The following is a 17,339-nucleotide window of genomic DNA, read 5'->3' as shown; positions in this document are numbered from 1 at the left end:
ATGCCGTCAGTAGACTAGGAATCTCAGTGAGTGATACATGGCGTTGCTGCGTGCAAAGACGCCTATGAAGCGAAACTGTGTTCACGTCCGTAATACGCAGTTATTCACCCACTAATTCGCGTACATCAAAAATACGGTAGTGCAGTTGAGAAGCAGACGGTTCTGGAAATGGAAACGATAACTCGGACAGAAGAACCGTAGGTGCCTGGAACGAAAAGCACTGTCAAAATCGCAGTGCTTTCTCTGAGCTAGTTGGACGCGATGAAAAACAAAATAAAAAAATGGGGTAGGTTGTTTACCAGAAAGCGGTCACCCAGTCTCACCCACCGTATACTGTTCAGTCGTTCTCCCTGGACAACTCGTTGCTGAGGTCACCCGAGGGGTTACATCTATTTTTTCTGCGTGCTATCGGCGGGGTGGTAGTCGTATTTCCGTGGCCAACTTTCGCTGCCTTCATCGCGGCGTCGTAACCACATGTAGAACGCCCGTCCACCTCACGAACGTCCGTGCGTCTTGCGAAACTTGTGGAAAAGAGAATTATTTAATAAGAACTGCACAGCACTGTGACCTATGTTGGAAAAAAAAAGGTAAACTCCCAAGAGGAACAGCACAACCTATGAACATCGGCAAGAGCTGAGAAAATGTTCATAACATAAACCACGCCGCTTGATTCGACGATGAATTTGTGGGGTGCACACGTACGCATCTAAAGCGAGATGCGGAAAAGTCAGTGCGCCACATTCTGTCCGCACTGACGCACGCTTTGATAGCAGACAAAAAGCTGGGCAAAAAAAAAAAAGAAAACGCGCCGCATACGGGCGCTTCGAATGCATGCGCCGTATAGTAACTGCTTCGTGCCCGCACCACTCTGTGGCGGGCTATTTTCCTGTCAAGTGAGGGACGGATTTGCGAGATCCTCCACTGAAAGAACGATGTGTTTATAAATTTCACCCCTCCCTCTTTTCATTTTTTTTTCGGAATTGGGAGAAGGCAGAAAGGAAGGCCTCAACGCATCTCCTTTGACCGTTAATGATCGAAAACGACGGATAAAAGTTATGAACTTCCCAGATTTCATCGCTAATAGTCCCTTGATCATCGAACGGTAAACATCTGGGAGATACATTAGGAAGATATTAAGCCCATGGGAACAGAATTGAGTAAATTGTTTTTATAATTATTTGTATACGCGAGGGCCACAAAACCATGTGAAAATACGCAGGCGCAATCAGGAAATTCAAAAAATGCTCCATAATGAGTAAACGCGCAGCATTACGGCCACTAATGTTTAGGCTGTTTTGTACTTACGGGCAGCTTTCGCACGAGATTATCTTTTCACGGGACGCCTGAATCTCTGACAGCTGACACTTTGCCGTTGCGTTGATAAGTGTGCTGAAAAAGACGATTACTTCTAGCATGCTGGCAATGCAGACAGTTATAGGAGCAGAAACAAATATTATCAACATTTCATGGAAGGCTGGGAATCACAGGGTTAAAATCACCTACACGTATAAATAATCACCTTTCTAGACGAATTAGGTAAACTGGGCCAGGACATTGAAAAGACAAAATCTTGGAGTCGCGCGTAACCGCCACGAATGAGATAGCAGCCCATCTTCTCTGCAGGACACCTCTTGCCGCCTGACTCGAACGCAGCACGCAGCTGTTTAAAGTTGTCAAGCAAAGAAAAAGACCAAAACGAAACAGAGGGTCATCAGAGCGCATGATAGCGTCCTAAACATGTTGCATGGTATTGTCCACAGTCCAGGCTCTAGCAATGGGTGCACATGTTGGCTGCAGCACCTTCTTCAACAAATTCCTTGGCTTTCGAAATGTATATGCCACAACAGCAGTACCTCAAATCAGCTACAGATGGTGGCAAATGATCATCCAACGCCTCTAAGAAATGGCGCCGAGTTGCGACCTGTTCAGTGCAGTTTATTTTAAGTACCCTCAGGGCCCGGTTTGGGCGTCACAGAGCAGAGAGGGTACATCTTATATTCTATACAAGAAATATAGGCATCAAAGGCACACATACGTGGATTCGATCAAAACGATTATACAGTGCAATAATTACTGATTATTAAATTAGTCTCAACCTGGCTGAAGCAATCCTTAGAGTTCTCCACGAATCCAGACTGTCTTTCCTTGTTGGTCAGATCGAAGACAGATGTTCGCTGAAGCTTCTGATACAGCAGGTCAACGTCGCCCATTGTAGTCTTGGCAACTCACACAAGCTCCTCGGCATCTGTAGTGATTGCAGCTTCCTGACGCGAACAAGAGCAGCCTGCCTCTCTCAATCGATGCCTTAGACTGCACCTGCTCAGTTGCATCCAAGCTCATATCCGTGTCCTGCATGGAGCAGGGCAGCAGTTGATAGGTGCCGTTCCGTCGTGTCTACAACTCTCAAGGGTGAGATGGTAGCAGTGATGGAAGTCTTGGTGCGACCACCTAAGGAGTCCTTCAGCAGACACGTCAGATTGCTTCCCTTCTAAGGCACGTGCACGTGCTGACTTCTCCACCAAAGCAGTTCTGACACGGCCCAAAGTAAGCAGAGATTGGTCGCCGTTCCCTGCTTCACTTGCTCCTCGGTCAGCAGCGCTAGAGCAGTCTATGTTCTCACGGCCCACAGAATCAGCCAGGTTGAGCTGTCCAGTTTTGACCAGCTCATCACAATCATCAGTCATTTCACGGATGCGGACAGTGACTGACAAGACGGCGTGACTGCGTGACGATGCTTCGTTGAGCAGTGTGGCCGCAGTCTGGCGCTTAGTTGCACCCATCTCAGGAACCTCTTGACGGTTGCGCACAGTGATCTCTTCAAGGCCTTGTATTATCATGGATCCTTTTCTAGTAGAGTCCTCGTAAATCTTGAGCATCGGCGTGTCCTCGTGTGTACTCAGCAGATCGAAAACCTCCTCGCTGTACAACTCGAGGAAGGAGACCTCGATAGTGGACTCGAGGTCTTCTGATTGGAGCTTTTCGAAGATCTGATGCCGAGTGGGGGAATGGTCCCGGCCATCTGGCCATTAGCCCACCACAGATGCACGTTTGATCGTTCATCCTTCACGGCGACGGTGTAGCCGGTGCGCATTTGGTCATACGCGAACACAGTGCAGTTGTAGCCCATCATGACCTGGGCTATGGTGGGCGCCATGACTGCCCGGTACACGTCGATCTGCTTTGCTTCGGGTCCAAACACCTTGTCAAAAGTGAATTACTTGCGGATAGAACGCTCCGGAATGACGCTGTCATTTACAGGGATCTCTCTCTGGTCCACGACCACCTCGACCGCGCTTGTCTAGCCGCTCATCTCCAGTGTGTTCCGGGGCTGCCACCAGACAAGAACTTGAATGTGCTGATTTCCTAGCTTCTTCGTAGCCATGGCGCTCGTCAGACAAGGCGGAAACACAGCAACGCACCGCCGCTAAAGCATTCGTCTTCTTTTTCTTCTTCTTCCTTGGTAAATGGCACATACCCACGAGCGGAGATTTCCCAGGGTTCAGTGTGGAGAGCCGAATGTTCTGCGTATACTGCATTACTGTAACAAATCAATTATCAGCTAAAAAAAACTATAATTCAAGATCGTAGAACGGAATAAAAGAAAAAAAAATACTGATCGAAGTTTGTAAATTAGCACTATAACGTTCCGATCTGACTTTTCAAGCACGTACCCACAACAGCGGATTGGTTGGGGTTTAGGTCATACACAAAAAATGATTACTTGGTCCGAACGTAGGCTGTATTATATATAAATTATGAATTAGGAATCAGTTCTGGTGAAAAATGTTGTTGAAAAAAAAATAAGTGACTGCCTGCCGCGTCCTCGCAATACCCAAACTTCAACTTCGTCGTTTTCAGTTTGAACCGGCGTCCGCTGTTTTTACACAAGCCTCTCTTCAACCTTTGCGGTTGACTATTACCTCGAAATTTCGTGCATATTTGGTTGTTAGCGGTCAATGACTCCAAGACGCGGCCGTATTACTTTCTGTGTAACGGCGTGCGCCCAGATTTATTTCGTACGATCGCAGCAACGCGTGAATTCAGCCACTTGCTCTATTTTGTTATAGTTGCATTTTGATCCTTAACGGACATCTTTTCTTGCCAGCTTTAAATTGAGCGCAACCGCGAGTTGCAGGCACCGCCGAGCACAACTGCATGTCGCTTCGCCATATCCAAATTTTTCGTTTCTGTGCGCCGGCGAGATAGCTCCATGAAGTTTCTTTCACAGTACAGTCATTTCGGTGCCTTCCCGACTCCAGGACTGCCATCAACATAACGCGAAAATATTCACAGAACCCATGACGTTAGATTCGTCGAAAGAATCCGAGCGAAGAGAGGTCTGCAGAATCAACTGATGGATGTTTTGAACATTAAAGGGATGCTGAAACAGTTACGCCGCACAAATTTTGTTCCTACCTAAAATTCGATTGTTGGCTTTTTCTTTCTCTCTCTCTCTTGGCCCTAGGACAGCAGCAAACTAGGTATTTATTACTTGTAAATTTGGGGGTGATAAGAGAATAAATTTGGCGATGATGATGATGATGATGATGTGAAAATTATGGACTCTGCGATCGCCAACTACGGATGTGGACGGTGGTGTCAGCTCTAGATTTTCGTCCTTCCGGCCAATGTACAAGATCATAAAAGCTCCGTTTTCGGCGATTGTGGGCTGTTTGTCATTGGAAAGTTGTAACCATGTCGTCATACACGCCAGGTTCAATTTTTCCTCGGCGTTCATTTCATATACAATAGCCGCGCCGATATACTATGCCTTACCGGTTTTGCCCGCACCACACACGGGCCGTTTTCCAGACAACTGCGGGACAGATTTACGAGATCATTCGCTGAAAAACGTGTGTTTGTGGATTGTATTAGGCCAAGTTTCGGCCCGTTGCGTAGTCCGTAGCAGCAGTCCAGAATGACCCTCAACAGGCGCGAAGAAGAAGAAGAAAAAGACGAAGGAGGAGGAGGAGGAGGAGGAGGAGAAGAAGAAGAAGAAGAAGAAAAAGAAGAAGAAGAAGAAGAAGAAGAAAAGTAAGAAGAACGCTCGGTCACCCGCAGCTAATGCTTTCGCTCCATATCTGGTTCAGCGGCGTTGAACCCTTCTCATTTTTTTCAGAAGTGGGAGGAGGTGGTAAGGAAGGCCTCAGCCAATCTCCTTTGCCCGTTAATGATTGAAAACGTCGGATAAAATTTATGAACTTCCAGGATTTCATCACTAATGGTTTTTTGAACAACGAAAGGTAAATATATGGGAGATTCATTAGAAAGACATTAAGTCCATGGTAACTGAATTGAGTAAATTCTTTTTATAATTGTTTGAATATCCGAGGTCGACAAAACCTTGTGAAAATACGTAGGTGCATCAGGAAATTCAAAACAGCTCTATAATCTGTAAACGCAACATTACGGCAGGCTGTTTTGCGGTTAGGCGCAGCTTTTGAACCAGATTATCATTTCACGGGCCTCCTGCATCTCTGATAGCTGATATTTTGTCGTTGCGTTGATAAGTATGCTGAAAAAGACGATTACTTCAAGCGTGCTGGCAATGCAGACAGTTAAAAGAGCAGAAGCGAAGATTATTCACATTTCATGCAATGCTGGGAATCACAGGGTTATGTTGATCTATACGATAAATAATCACCTTGCTAGGCGAATTAGGTAACCTGAGCAAGGACATTAAAAAGACAAAAGCTCGGAGTGGCACGCAACGGCCACGAATGCGACAGCGGCCTGTCTTCTCTGCCCGACAACTCTTGCCACCCGACTAGCAGCACGCACCTGTTTAAAGTTGTCGAGCAAAGAAAAAGACCTAAAAGAAACAGGGGGTCATCAGAGCACATGATAGCGTCCTAAACATGTTGCACGGTATTGTCCAGAGTCCAGGCTGTAGCAATGGGTGCACATGTTGGCTGCAGCACCTTCATCAGCAAATCCCTTGGCTTTTGAAATGTATATGCCACAACAGCAGTTCCTCGAATCTGCTGCAGATGGTGGCAAATGATCTTCCAACGCCTCTAAGAAATGACGCCGAGTGGCGACCTATTCAATGCAGTTTATTTGAAGTACCCTCAGAGCTCGGTTTGGGCGTCACAGAGCAGAGTGGGTACATCATATATTCTATACAAGAAAAAATAGGCAGCACAGGCACATATACGCGGATCCAATCGAAACAATTATACAGTGCCATGATTACAGATTAGTGACTCTCAACCTGGCTGAAGCGGTCCTTTGAAGTCTCCACGAATTCAGACTGTCTTTGCGCTTAGCTTGGCGCTTAGCTGCAGCCTTCTCAAGAAGGGAGACCTCTTCACGGTTGCGCACGATTTCTTCGACGGCTTGGATTATCACGAATCCCTTCTTAGCACAGTCCTGGTAAACCTTGTGTATCGATGTGTCCTCGTGTGCACTCAGCAGATCAAAAGCTTCCTCGTTGTACAACTCGAGGAAGGACACCTCGATAGTGGACTCGATGTCTTGTGCTTGGATATCTTCGAAGACCTGATGCATAGTGCGGGGAATAATCCCGGCAAGCTGGTCATTGGCCCAGCCCAGATGCGCATTTGATCGTTGACTGTCCGTGGTGAAGGTGTAGCCGGTGCACATTTGGCCATACGCGAACACAGTGCATTTGTAGCTCATCATGACCTGGGCTATGGTGGGCGCCATGACCGCCCGGTACACGTCGATCTGCTTTGCTTCGGGTCCAAACACCTTGTCAAAAGTGAATGACTTGCGGAGAGAACTCTCCAGAATGACGCGGTCATTTACAAGGATCTCTTTCTTGTCCGCGACCACCTCGACTGCACTTGTGTAGCCGCTCTTCTTCTCCAGTGTGTTCGGGGGCCGCCACCGTACAAAACCTTGAATGTTAGTGGTTCCCCAGCTTCTTCGTAGCCATGGCACACATCAGACGAAGCGGAAACGCAGGAACGCCAACATGCACCGCCGCTGACGCATTCTTCTTCTTCTTCTATGTCTTCTTCTTTCTTGATAAATGGCACATATACCCACAAGGGAGGGGGGGGGGGGCAAATGCACTGCATATACTGGATTACTGTAACAAATCAATTATCAACTAAAGAAAAAAAAGAACTACGATTCAAGATCGTAGAAGTAAATAAAATGAAAAAAAAGACAGCAATTTTGTAAATTAGCACTAACGTTGGAATCTGACCTCTTTTCTCCTCAAGCACGTACCCAAAGTAGCGGATTGGTCGGGATTTAGTGCAGGCACAAGACATGTTGACTTGATCCGAAGTTAGGAATGAATTAGGAATGAGTTCTGGCGAAAAATGTTTTGAAAAAACAAACAAAAAAATGTGAATGCCTGCCAGACTCGCAGCAGGCAGCTGTTTAATGTTGTCGAGTAAATAAAGAAAAAAAGAACCCGGGGATCGTCCCAGCACGCGACAGCGCCCTACACATTGTTGAGCGGTAGCCGACGAAGCCCGAGGGCTGCAACAAACATAGTCTTTACGAAGCCCGAGAGCTGTAACAAACACAGTCTTTATTCGATCCCGGCGTAAGCCTAACTGCGCAGCTTGAGCTTTGCCGAAGCTCCCGGTTGGTTTGTGGGGTTTATTGTAACAAAGCAATTCAGGCTATGAGAGACGCCGTAGTGGAGGTCTCCGGAAATTTCGACCATCTGGGGTTCTTTAACGCGAACTGACCTCGCGCAGCACAAAGGGCGCCTTGCTTTTCGCCTCCATCGAAAAGCGGCCGCCGAGGCCGGGATTCGATCCCGCGTCCTTGGGAACAGTATAGTCGAGCGCTGTAACCACTGTGCCACCCAGGCGGGGTGCTGAAGGTCCTGCTAGCTTCAGCGAGCGCACAGCAGCGATTTCCAGGCTATCCAAGACTAGCCAGTGCAAGTGGCTACTGCCTATTAGATCTCCCCTGACAGAGAAGCACTCTCTTGGGCGGAATGACGCAACGTCCACACTTTGTGTGCTGGTGGGAGGCGTCAGCGCAAACTGTATGTGAATCTCTTGAATCTGAAATCGCCGGGAAGACGTCTTGGTTCTCTCGCTTCTCTTCCGCAGGCTTGAGAAAAGGGAAGAGATGGTTCCGATCTCGCCGCACTTTGCCGTCTCTAATGTCAACCATAAACGATCTAGGCTCGCCAGAGGGTGCCACCATACTTCATCCCCTTCCAGAAGGTTGAGAAGTTGCCGCACGTCATGTTGTCTATCGTAGTTTCTTCGCTGCTATTCGCGGTATTGGGTTTCAAAATTCCCGGGTTTAGTGACCTCTGGAAAATGGGGAACAAGCATTCCGGGAATAAGAGGAAGCTTTGTCCGTAACCGCGTCTCCATCAATAGTTCAAAGGGGCTTTAGCCATTTTTCAATGGAGTCGCCCTGTAAGATAAGAGGGTCAGGCACGGGTCTTCAGCCTGTTTCATTAAAGTTTTGATAATTTTCACAGCAGCCTAGGCGAGTCTGTTGCTCTGAGGGTAGTGTAGACATGATGTGTTGTGTCTTAATCCGTATTCTTGAGCAAACTTGGTGAAGTCAGAGGGCAAGAACTGCGGACCATTGTCGGAGACCAGCACCTCTGCAATGCCATGTCGGGCAAAAACTGATTGGCAGTGATTGATCACTGCACTCGATGATAGCTTCTCTAGACGAGTCAGTTCCGGGTATCTGGAGTAGTAATCAGTCGCAATCAACCACCAGTGACTATGGAACAAGAAAAGGTCCATTGCAACTCTCTGTCATGGTCTTGACGGAAACTCAGTGCTCTGAAGGGGCATTTTGCGGTTACTGGACGTCTTGACACATTATTGACAATGTTTTACGGTGGTTTCGATGTCGTTGGCCACTGTAGGCCACCAAACGGAGTCCTTTGCACGGGCCCGTGTCTTCGGCCACTGTCACTTCGGCCTGATACCTCATCATTGGCATCTTAAGCCTTTGCAGCCGCGATGTAAGGTCATCAAGGCTTTTTTGCATAAATATAGGTACCAACGGTTTTTGGTCTGTTTTGCGTATGACTGACTTGCCGACAACGTAGTCATTGAACCTTCCGCAAGCCCAAACCAAGGCAAGAGCCTCATTCTATATTTGAGCGTATCGTTTCTCAGTGTCAGAAGTCGGGAGGCATAGGCGATGACTGAAAACTTGCCGCTGGTCTGTTTCTGTGGAATCACTGCTCCCAGTCCAAATGAAGAAGCATCTGCTCTGACCACTGTCTCCTTAGCACGATTGTACACCCCTAGCACTGGGCGAAATGAAAGTAATTGTTCCCATTTGTCGAACGCTTGCTGTTGAGGCAGGTCTCAAGAAAACTCCTGCTTTTTTGACAGCAAGCAACCGGCAAGAGCAAGTTCGCAAGGAAGCGAACAAATCGGACAAGATATATAGCCATTCCGAGCATCCTTTGCAACTAGCTTCTGTTAGTTGGACTGTTCATTTCTAATATGGCTTCAGCCTTTTTCTCGTCGGGTCTGATTCCGTGCTGGCCAAGCTTGTGACCTAGGAATGTGAGCTGGTCGAGTGAAACAGGCACTTGTTCTTGTTTAACGTGACACCTGCCTCATTTAGTCGTTGGAGAACGGTGCGAAGTGTTTCGTCATGCTCTGTTTCGAGCCCCAGGTAAGAATGTCGTCCATATGGCACACCACTCTGTTGCCGCCTTCCAATATATTTGACATCAGTTTCTTGAAGCGCTCGGGAGCAGACGCGATGCCAAACGGTAGCCTATTAAAGGAAAACCTCCCAAATGACGTGATGAAGGTAGTAAACTTCTTTGTGTCTTCACTGAACGGTATCTGCCAGAACTCTGAATTGGCATCGAGCTTTGATAAAATCTTTGCTCCGTGAAGTAGCCCGAGTGTATGCTCGACGGACGGGATTGGATGCCACTCTCTTAGGACATGATGGTTGAGTTCAGTGAAGTCTACACAGATTCTAACATCACCGGTTGGTTTTTGGACCACCGACATAGCCGCACACCGTTCAGTTGGTTCATCCACAGGTGAAATGACGATATTTTTATTTCATTCGCTGCACTTCAAGCTTTGTTTTCTCGTAGAGCTGAATTAGTATGCGCCGAGGGAAGCTCAAAGCGAATGACTTCACTCCTTCGCGCAAGCAAATGCGGTGCTCTCTCTGTAGCTTGCCGAGTCCTTGAAGCAAAGAAGGAAATTCGTCTCTTGGGCTCACCTTCTTTAAGATGGTGTTGACGAACGTTAGCATCTGCAAGTCTTTGATGGTGGGCTTGCCGAGTAGGGGAGTGTGGACATCTTCCAGTGCATAGACGTCCTGCAGCGTTTCACGTCAATGGTAGGAGATTAGAAGACGTTCTACGCCTTTGGCTGCGAGAAGTCTCCAATCAGGACCGTAAAGCTGACGTGGAGTACACGACAATGGAGTCTGATGTCGGATCATGCTGAATGTCGCGGGAAGGAGGACAGACTCGTTGGTACCTGTGTCGATCTTGAATTTGACAGGTTGGCCTTGTACGAGGACAGTCGTCTCCCATGTCAATGTATCGAAGGACGAGACCGTTCCAAGAAATGCCTGTTCGCTGTCGGGTCTTGATGCTTCAACGATGCCAACCCTACGTGACATGCAGAAAGATGCGTAATGACCCTTCTTGTGGCAGCACTTGCATACATGAGACCGCCCTGGGCATAGTGAACGCGGGTGTCGGTCTTTTCCACACCTACGACACGTTGTCGGAACGTCGTCATGGGCATGTACATGTGTCCTTGGTTCAGACTACGATCGGCCATCATTGACATGAGTAGCGTTTGTAGGGTGCTTGACTTGCTGCCTGCCTGTTGCAACTTTGTTGACAGTCAGCGTTTCTGGATGAAGCTCCACTTGCTGTTGACGTATGCTTTCGACCTGCCTGATGAACTCGAGCTCCTTCTGAAGGGTATAGATCAGCGTCAAGTTGCAGTGACGCAGACAATTTATTATCCTGAATTTCGACGACCAGCCTGTCTCGAACCAGTTCCTCTCGAAGGGTGCCATACTCGCAATAGTTGGAAAGCGTGTGAAGCGAGGTAAAGAATTCTTACACGGATTCACCGTCATGCTGGACCCTCGTGTTGAAGCATGCCCTTTCAAAGATCACGTTTCGCCGTGGAATGAAGTACTTGTCGAACTGCTTATGGACAACCATTAAGTTCTTGGCGTTCTCTTCGGAGAGTTGGAATATTCCGAAAACGTCCTCGGCTTCGTCGCCCATCAAGTGAAGGAGCGTGTCTACCTGGTGTGACGCTGACTTGTCGCAGAGACCAGACGCCGTGTAAAAACGCTCGAACCGCTTCCTCCATTTCGGCCACTCGACAGGAGTCGTGAAGCAGAAGGCCTCGGGCGGCTGAATGATGAGGTTTCCATGCACCGGCCGTGTAGTCCAGGCTGTAGACGCAGCTTTGATGTTTGCCGACGTAGAAGGGGTGGCCGTGCGACAGGAAGGGGCCCCGGGATGGTTCACTGTGGGAGTCGCGTTACTTCTGACACCATGTTGAGCGGTAGCCAACTAAGCCCGAGAGCTGCTAACAAATGCAGTCTTTATTCGAACCCGGCGTAAGCATAACTGCACAGCACGAGCCGCGCCGAAGCTCCTGCTAGCTTCTGCGAGCGCACAGGAGCGCCCCCAGGCTATCCAAGACTAGCCACTGCAACAAACATGTTGCACGGTTTTGTCCACAGTCCAGGCTGGGGAGCCTGAACTGTGGACTGCAGAGGTGGGTGGGCATGTTGGCTGCATCAGCTTCATCAGCAGGTCCATTGGCTTTAGAAGTGTATACCACAACAGCAGTTCCTGGAATCGGCTGCAGAGGGTGGCAAATGATCATCCAACGCCTCTAAGGAATGATGCCGAGTGGCGACCTGTTCAGTGCAGTTTATTTATTTCAAGTACCCTCAGGGCCCGGGTCAGGCGGTACAGAGCAGGGTTGGTACATCATATATTCAATACATTACAAGAAAAAAAATAGGCAGCACCAACACACATACTTGGATTCGATCAAAACCATTATACAGTGCAATAATTAGTGATTAGTAAGTTAGTCTCAACCTGGCAGAAGTAGTCCTCTGAGCTCTCCACGAATCCAGGCCGTCTTCCTTGTTGGTCTGATCGATTACAGATGTTTGCTGAAGATCATGATACGGCAGGTCAATTTCGCCGATTGTAGTCTTAGCAACTCGCAAGCTCCTCAGCAGATACTCTGAATGCAGCTTCCGCACGCGAACAAGGACAGCCTGCTGTCTCTCACAATATGACATGTCGTAGACAGCACTTGCTCAGTTGCATCCAAGCTCATCTTCGTGTTCCGGGGTGTGGCAGCAGTTGCTAAGAGGCGTTCAGTCATTTCTAAAACTGCCTGCTTTTTTTTTAAATAGCACAGCCGAATAACTTCTTACAGCTTTTCTGTCAGAGACTAAGTCTGGACTTCCTTCTCCAGTATCTCCTGTGACTGGCCGCTCGAACTGCATTCCATGTTCCTGTAGTTCTCTTGGTCTACAAAGATCCTATTCTTGTCACTCCATGGTTGCTGCAAGGTCCCTCCTCATCCTCTCTATATCCTCTCTGTACCCCTTAATAAGAGCCTTTTATCTTTTGGTTTACCTCTGGCCTGGTTATGCTCTTGGCCCAGTGGGCGCAGTCCAAGGTGCACGAGGTCTCAAGGTTCGACATGACGGGTGAGATGGTCGCAGCGATGGAAGTCATGGAGCGGCTGCAAAAGAAGCCCTGCAGCAGCTGCGTCACTTTGCTTTCCCTGTAAGGCACACATGCTGCATTGTCCACCAAAGCAGTTATGACACGGTCCAAAGTAAGAAGAGATTGGTCGCCGTTGCCTGCCTCACGGGCTCCTCGACCAATAGCGCCAAAGCAGCCTATGTTCTCGATGCCTACAAGGTCAACCAGTTCGAACTGTCCAGTTTTAACCAGCTCATCGCCATCATCAGTCATTTCACGGATGCGGACAGGGACTGCAAAGACGGCGTGACTGCGTGACGAGGTTGTGTTGAGCAGAGTGGCCGCAGCCTGGCACTTAGCTGCACCCTTCTCGAGAATGAAGACCTCTTCACGGTTGCGCAGAGTGATTTCTTCAAGGGCTTGGATCATCACGGAGCCCTTTCTAGTAGAGTCCTCGTAAAATCTTAAGTATCGACGTGTCCTCGTGTGCATTCAACAGATCCCCATTGTATAACTGGAGGAAGGATACCTCGATAGTGGACTCGAGGTCTGGTGATTGGAGCTCTTCGAAGACCTGATGCATAGTGCGGGGAATAATCCCGGCCGTCTGGTCATTAGTCCAGCCCAGATGCGCATTTGATCGTTGACTGTTTATGAAGGTGTAGCCAGTCCACATTTGACCAAACGCGAACACAGTACAGTTGTAGCCCATCATGACCTAGGCGATGGTGGGCCACATGACCGCCCGGTGCACGTCGATCTGCTTTACTTCGGGACCAAACACCTTGCCAAAAGTGAATGACTTGCGGAGAGAACACTCTGGAATGACACGGTCATTTACAAGGATCTCTTTCTTGTCCGCGACCACCTCGACCGCAGTTGTGTAGCCGCTCTTCTCCAGTGTGTTCGGGGGCCGCCACCGTACAAAAACTTGAATGCGCTGGTTCCCCAGCTTCTGCGTAGCTATGGCGCTCATCAGACGCGGCGGAGGAGGAGGAAAAACATTTATTATGTAAACTTCCTTTTCTTCCTGAGTGGAGCCCTCAGTCCAGGGCTCCATGTGCCGCCTCAATCCTGCCGGCCCGCCAGAACAGCTGTCGCTGGTCTTGCGGGTTGTTCCGAATAAAACGGTCTCAGACAGAAAACAAATCAGTCCATAAGCCCATGGGCCACGGCAATCCTCTCGGCCCGCTCGATTAGCCGGCGTTGTTCGGCCAGCTCCGTGCGGGACAAGGCATCTTCCCATGATGAGAGGGTGGGGTGAGGTACAGTTGGAATGCCACCGGGTGGCTTTGGGCAGGCCCAACCAGAATGGTATATTGTAGGTCTGTGTTGTTGGCAGGTGGGGCATTTATCTGGGTAGCGGGTGGGGAAGAACAAATGTTTGTGGTACAAATTTGTTCACGTGTGAGTCTGCAGTTGTCGCCAGGCCACAGCTTCGGCCTTGGTTAGTGTTGGGTGCGCGGTGGCAGAGTTCTTTGTGTGCGGTAATATAGTGTAATGTGGGTGTAAGACGGTGGAACTGTGCTGGCATCCTCTGTGTCTACTTCCCCCTCTGCTTCCGTCGACAGCGCCCGGAAGGTTGCTGCTCGAGCGAGCGCGTGCGCACTCTCGTTGCCAGGAAGGGAGGAGTGACCAGGAGTCCAAACAATTTTAACAATGGGAAAGATATGATAGTTTATAGGTGAGAGCACGCGTGAAGCCTCGAAAGATAATGTATTCTTCGCGAAGGCGCGACACGCAGCTTGTGAATCTGTGATTATTGTGTATGTCGGACTGGTGGGATGTTTGTAACATGTGTCCATGTGGTGTATGAAGGTGAGTGCTACCGCTATGGCAGTCTCCTCAGCCGTTGTGCTCGAGTTCCTGCCACGAACGGAGCCCGTAATCTTAATTGAGCCGTTGGCGTCCGTAACAGCTAGTGCCATAGCGTCTGTGCCCGATGGATATCTCGCCGCGTCGACATATAAAACAGTTTGGACGCCTCTGTACTGGCGCAGGAGTGCCTTGACTCTAGCGGTCCTACGACCAGTGTGGAGTGCGGGGTCCATATTCTTTGGAACTGGTGCGACCCTGATCTTAGCTGCCAGTTTGGGCGAGATGGCATGGTACCTGTGTTGCAGCGGTGTTGTCGGCTCCGGGTAGCCTAGTCAACGGAGAACAGTCCGGCCCACTCTAGTATCTCGAAGGCGCGTGAGTTGGCCATTCCTTTGGGCTTCTATCAGCTCTTCTGCGGTGTTGTGGAGGTCAAGCTGAAGCAGGCGATGCGTCGAGGTGTACGGGGGAAGTCCGAGGGCTGCCTTTACTGCCGATCGTAGAAAGATGTTCAGATGATTGAGTTCAGTTCGATTGAACTTGTGATAAGGGGCGTGAAACGTCATACGGCTGATTAATAGCGCCTGCACGATTCGCATGGTATCCCTTTCCTTGAGCCCCACCCCCCCCCCCGTCTGTTGGAAATACGGCGAATCAAGTGCGCCACCTGCGCGAATTGCTTCTTCAGCAGCTGTATAGTGTAGGTCGCTCTGCCGTTGCTCTGCAGATACAGGCCCAGTACCCTTAGTCGATCTACTCTAGGGATGGGAATTCCTTCGAGATGCAAGTCGATTTCCCGGTCGACTACTTGGTCCTCGCTCGTGCACGAATCACAAGCAGTTCTGATTTCTCAGCCGCGCATGTAAGCCCGCGTTCAGTTGCGTACTGCTGTGTCATCTCAATTGCTTCTTGAAGGCTGTCTTGGATGTGGCCGTCAGAGCCTTTGGTGATCCATAACGTGATGTCGTCAGCATAGAGCGCATGATGCAGATCAGGAATTCTTGACAGCAGCGGAGGAAGTCCTGCCATCGCCACGTTGAACAATGTGGGCGACAACACCGAACCCTGTGGGGTGCCTCGACCAGGGAGACGTATCGGTGCAGAGCGTACGTCTCCGATACCCAGGGTAGCAGTTCGATCCACGAGGAAAGCCCTAACGTAATCATAAGTTCGTTGACCACAATGTGAACTCGCTAGTCCCTCCAAGATGGCATCGTGCGACACGTTGTCAAAGGCCCCCTTCAGGTCTAAGGCCAGGACAGCATGGGTCTGGGTTCTGCCGGGATGATCGATCACTTGCTCTTTAAGCTGAAGATGAACATCCTGAGTAGAGAGATGCGGCCGTAACCCGAACATGGTGTCAGGGAAGAAGATGTTGGTTTCCAAGTGTGGGTGCAGCCGCCGGAGCACTACATGCTCCATCAGTTTCCCAACACACGACGTCAAGGATATGGGTCGAAGGTTCTGAAGGGCGAGCTGCTTGCCTGGTTTCGGAATTAAATTTATGTCAGCATGACGCCATTCTTGCGGGAGTGTACCGGTCTTCCATACATCATTATAATAACTGGTTCTGGAGCATCTTATATGTAATACCGTCCACCCCAGGGGCAGTGCTCCTTCTCAGGCTCGCGAGTACTGCTCGAACCTGTGATTCCGTGATGTCCTCGTCCAGGGGTGAATACTCATTTTGACGAGGGTAGTCTCTATATTGCGGTCTGGGACCCGTCAGTATATAGCGCGCCTCCAGGGCATGCAGCAGTGCAGTGCTATCTTTCGCTTCCTTATGGAGGAGTTTGGCAACCGCTTTAGAGGTTTCCTCCCTGGTTTTGGATGGGTTGAGAAGGCCTCGGAGGACTGACGACGTTTTGGCCGTTCCGAGTGTTCCCTGCAGCCTTGTGCAGAGCCTGTGCCAGTTGTAACTCGTGAGCTCTTCCGCATAGCGCTCTGCCACAATTGTAATTTCCGCTATACGTTTCCGTAGCTTGCGATTGTGTCGTTGCTTCCGCCATCTTCGGACAAGTCCTCTTCGAGCTTCCCACAGATGGAGCAGGTGCGGGTCGATCTCAGGTGCCTTTTCTGTGGCCTTCACTACGGAGGTGGTGTTCTTTAAATCCATCTGAAGCTGTCTCACCCATTCAGCCAAAGGGAGTCACTCGCCTTCTTTCAAAGCAATTCTTTGTTTTCGGAAGGCGTCCCACTCCGTGAGGCGCAGCTGACGACCAGACACGCGGCCCACTCGCACTTGCATCGCCGTCTCAAGGATAAAATGGTCACTGCCCAGAGACTCTTCTAGGTTGGTCCACATGCACGGATGTTGCGTGCGAACTTATGTCAGGTCCGGGCTAGTGTCGCGGTTCACGCTGTTGCCCATACGGGTGGGATGGTCGGTTTCAGTCAAAAGAGTTAGTTGGGTGCGGGCAATAGCTAGGGCCAACTTACGGCCTTTGGGAGTTTCGGTTTTGTAGCCCCACGAAGGATGGGACGCGTTGAAATCACCCATAAATAGCAAAGAGTTCTCATGTAGCTTCACAATCTTGAGGGCGTCATGAAAGAGCTCTTCAAATACGTCCCTCTTGCCCTTTTTTGGAGGACTGTACACATTCAACACAAATACACTGCCATGGCCTCTTTCTCTAGGCAGGAGCTCGAGCAAAACGTGCGAAATGTGTGAGTGTGGTGTCATTGAGCAAACAATCGCGGTCATATCATTGTTAACCAAAATGGCTACGCGTGGTGTTTCGTAGGGATCCAATATTTGTTGCGTGAATGTTGAATATCCTGTGAGTGTTGGTGTGCAGTTCGTTTCTTGGAGGGCGATAACATCTGGTTTGCGTCCGCGAGACTCTACGAGTTGCTGCAGACCTGC

The 17,339-nt window shown here is 49.5% G+C and overlaps 1 pseudogene; it reads right to left on the bottom strand.

Moving 5' to 3' along the window:
- Positions 1-12,173: 12,173 nt before the first annotated feature.
- Positions 12,174-13,634, bottom strand: LOC146201903 (kinesin-like protein KIF11 pseudogene; annotated as a pseudogene).
- Positions 13,635-17,339: the final 3,705 nt, after the last annotated feature.

This window comes from Amblyomma maculatum, chromosome 1 (genome assembly GCF_055883805.1).
Source record: "Amblyomma maculatum isolate TAMU_Amacu chromosome 1, ASM5588380v1, whole genome shotgun sequence".
Taxonomy (NCBI): Eukaryota; Metazoa; Arthropoda; class Arachnida; order Ixodida; family Ixodidae; genus Amblyomma; species Amblyomma maculatum.
The sequence above is the reverse complement of the archived record's forward strand: the minus strand, read 5'-3'. Positions and strand labels throughout refer to the sequence as shown.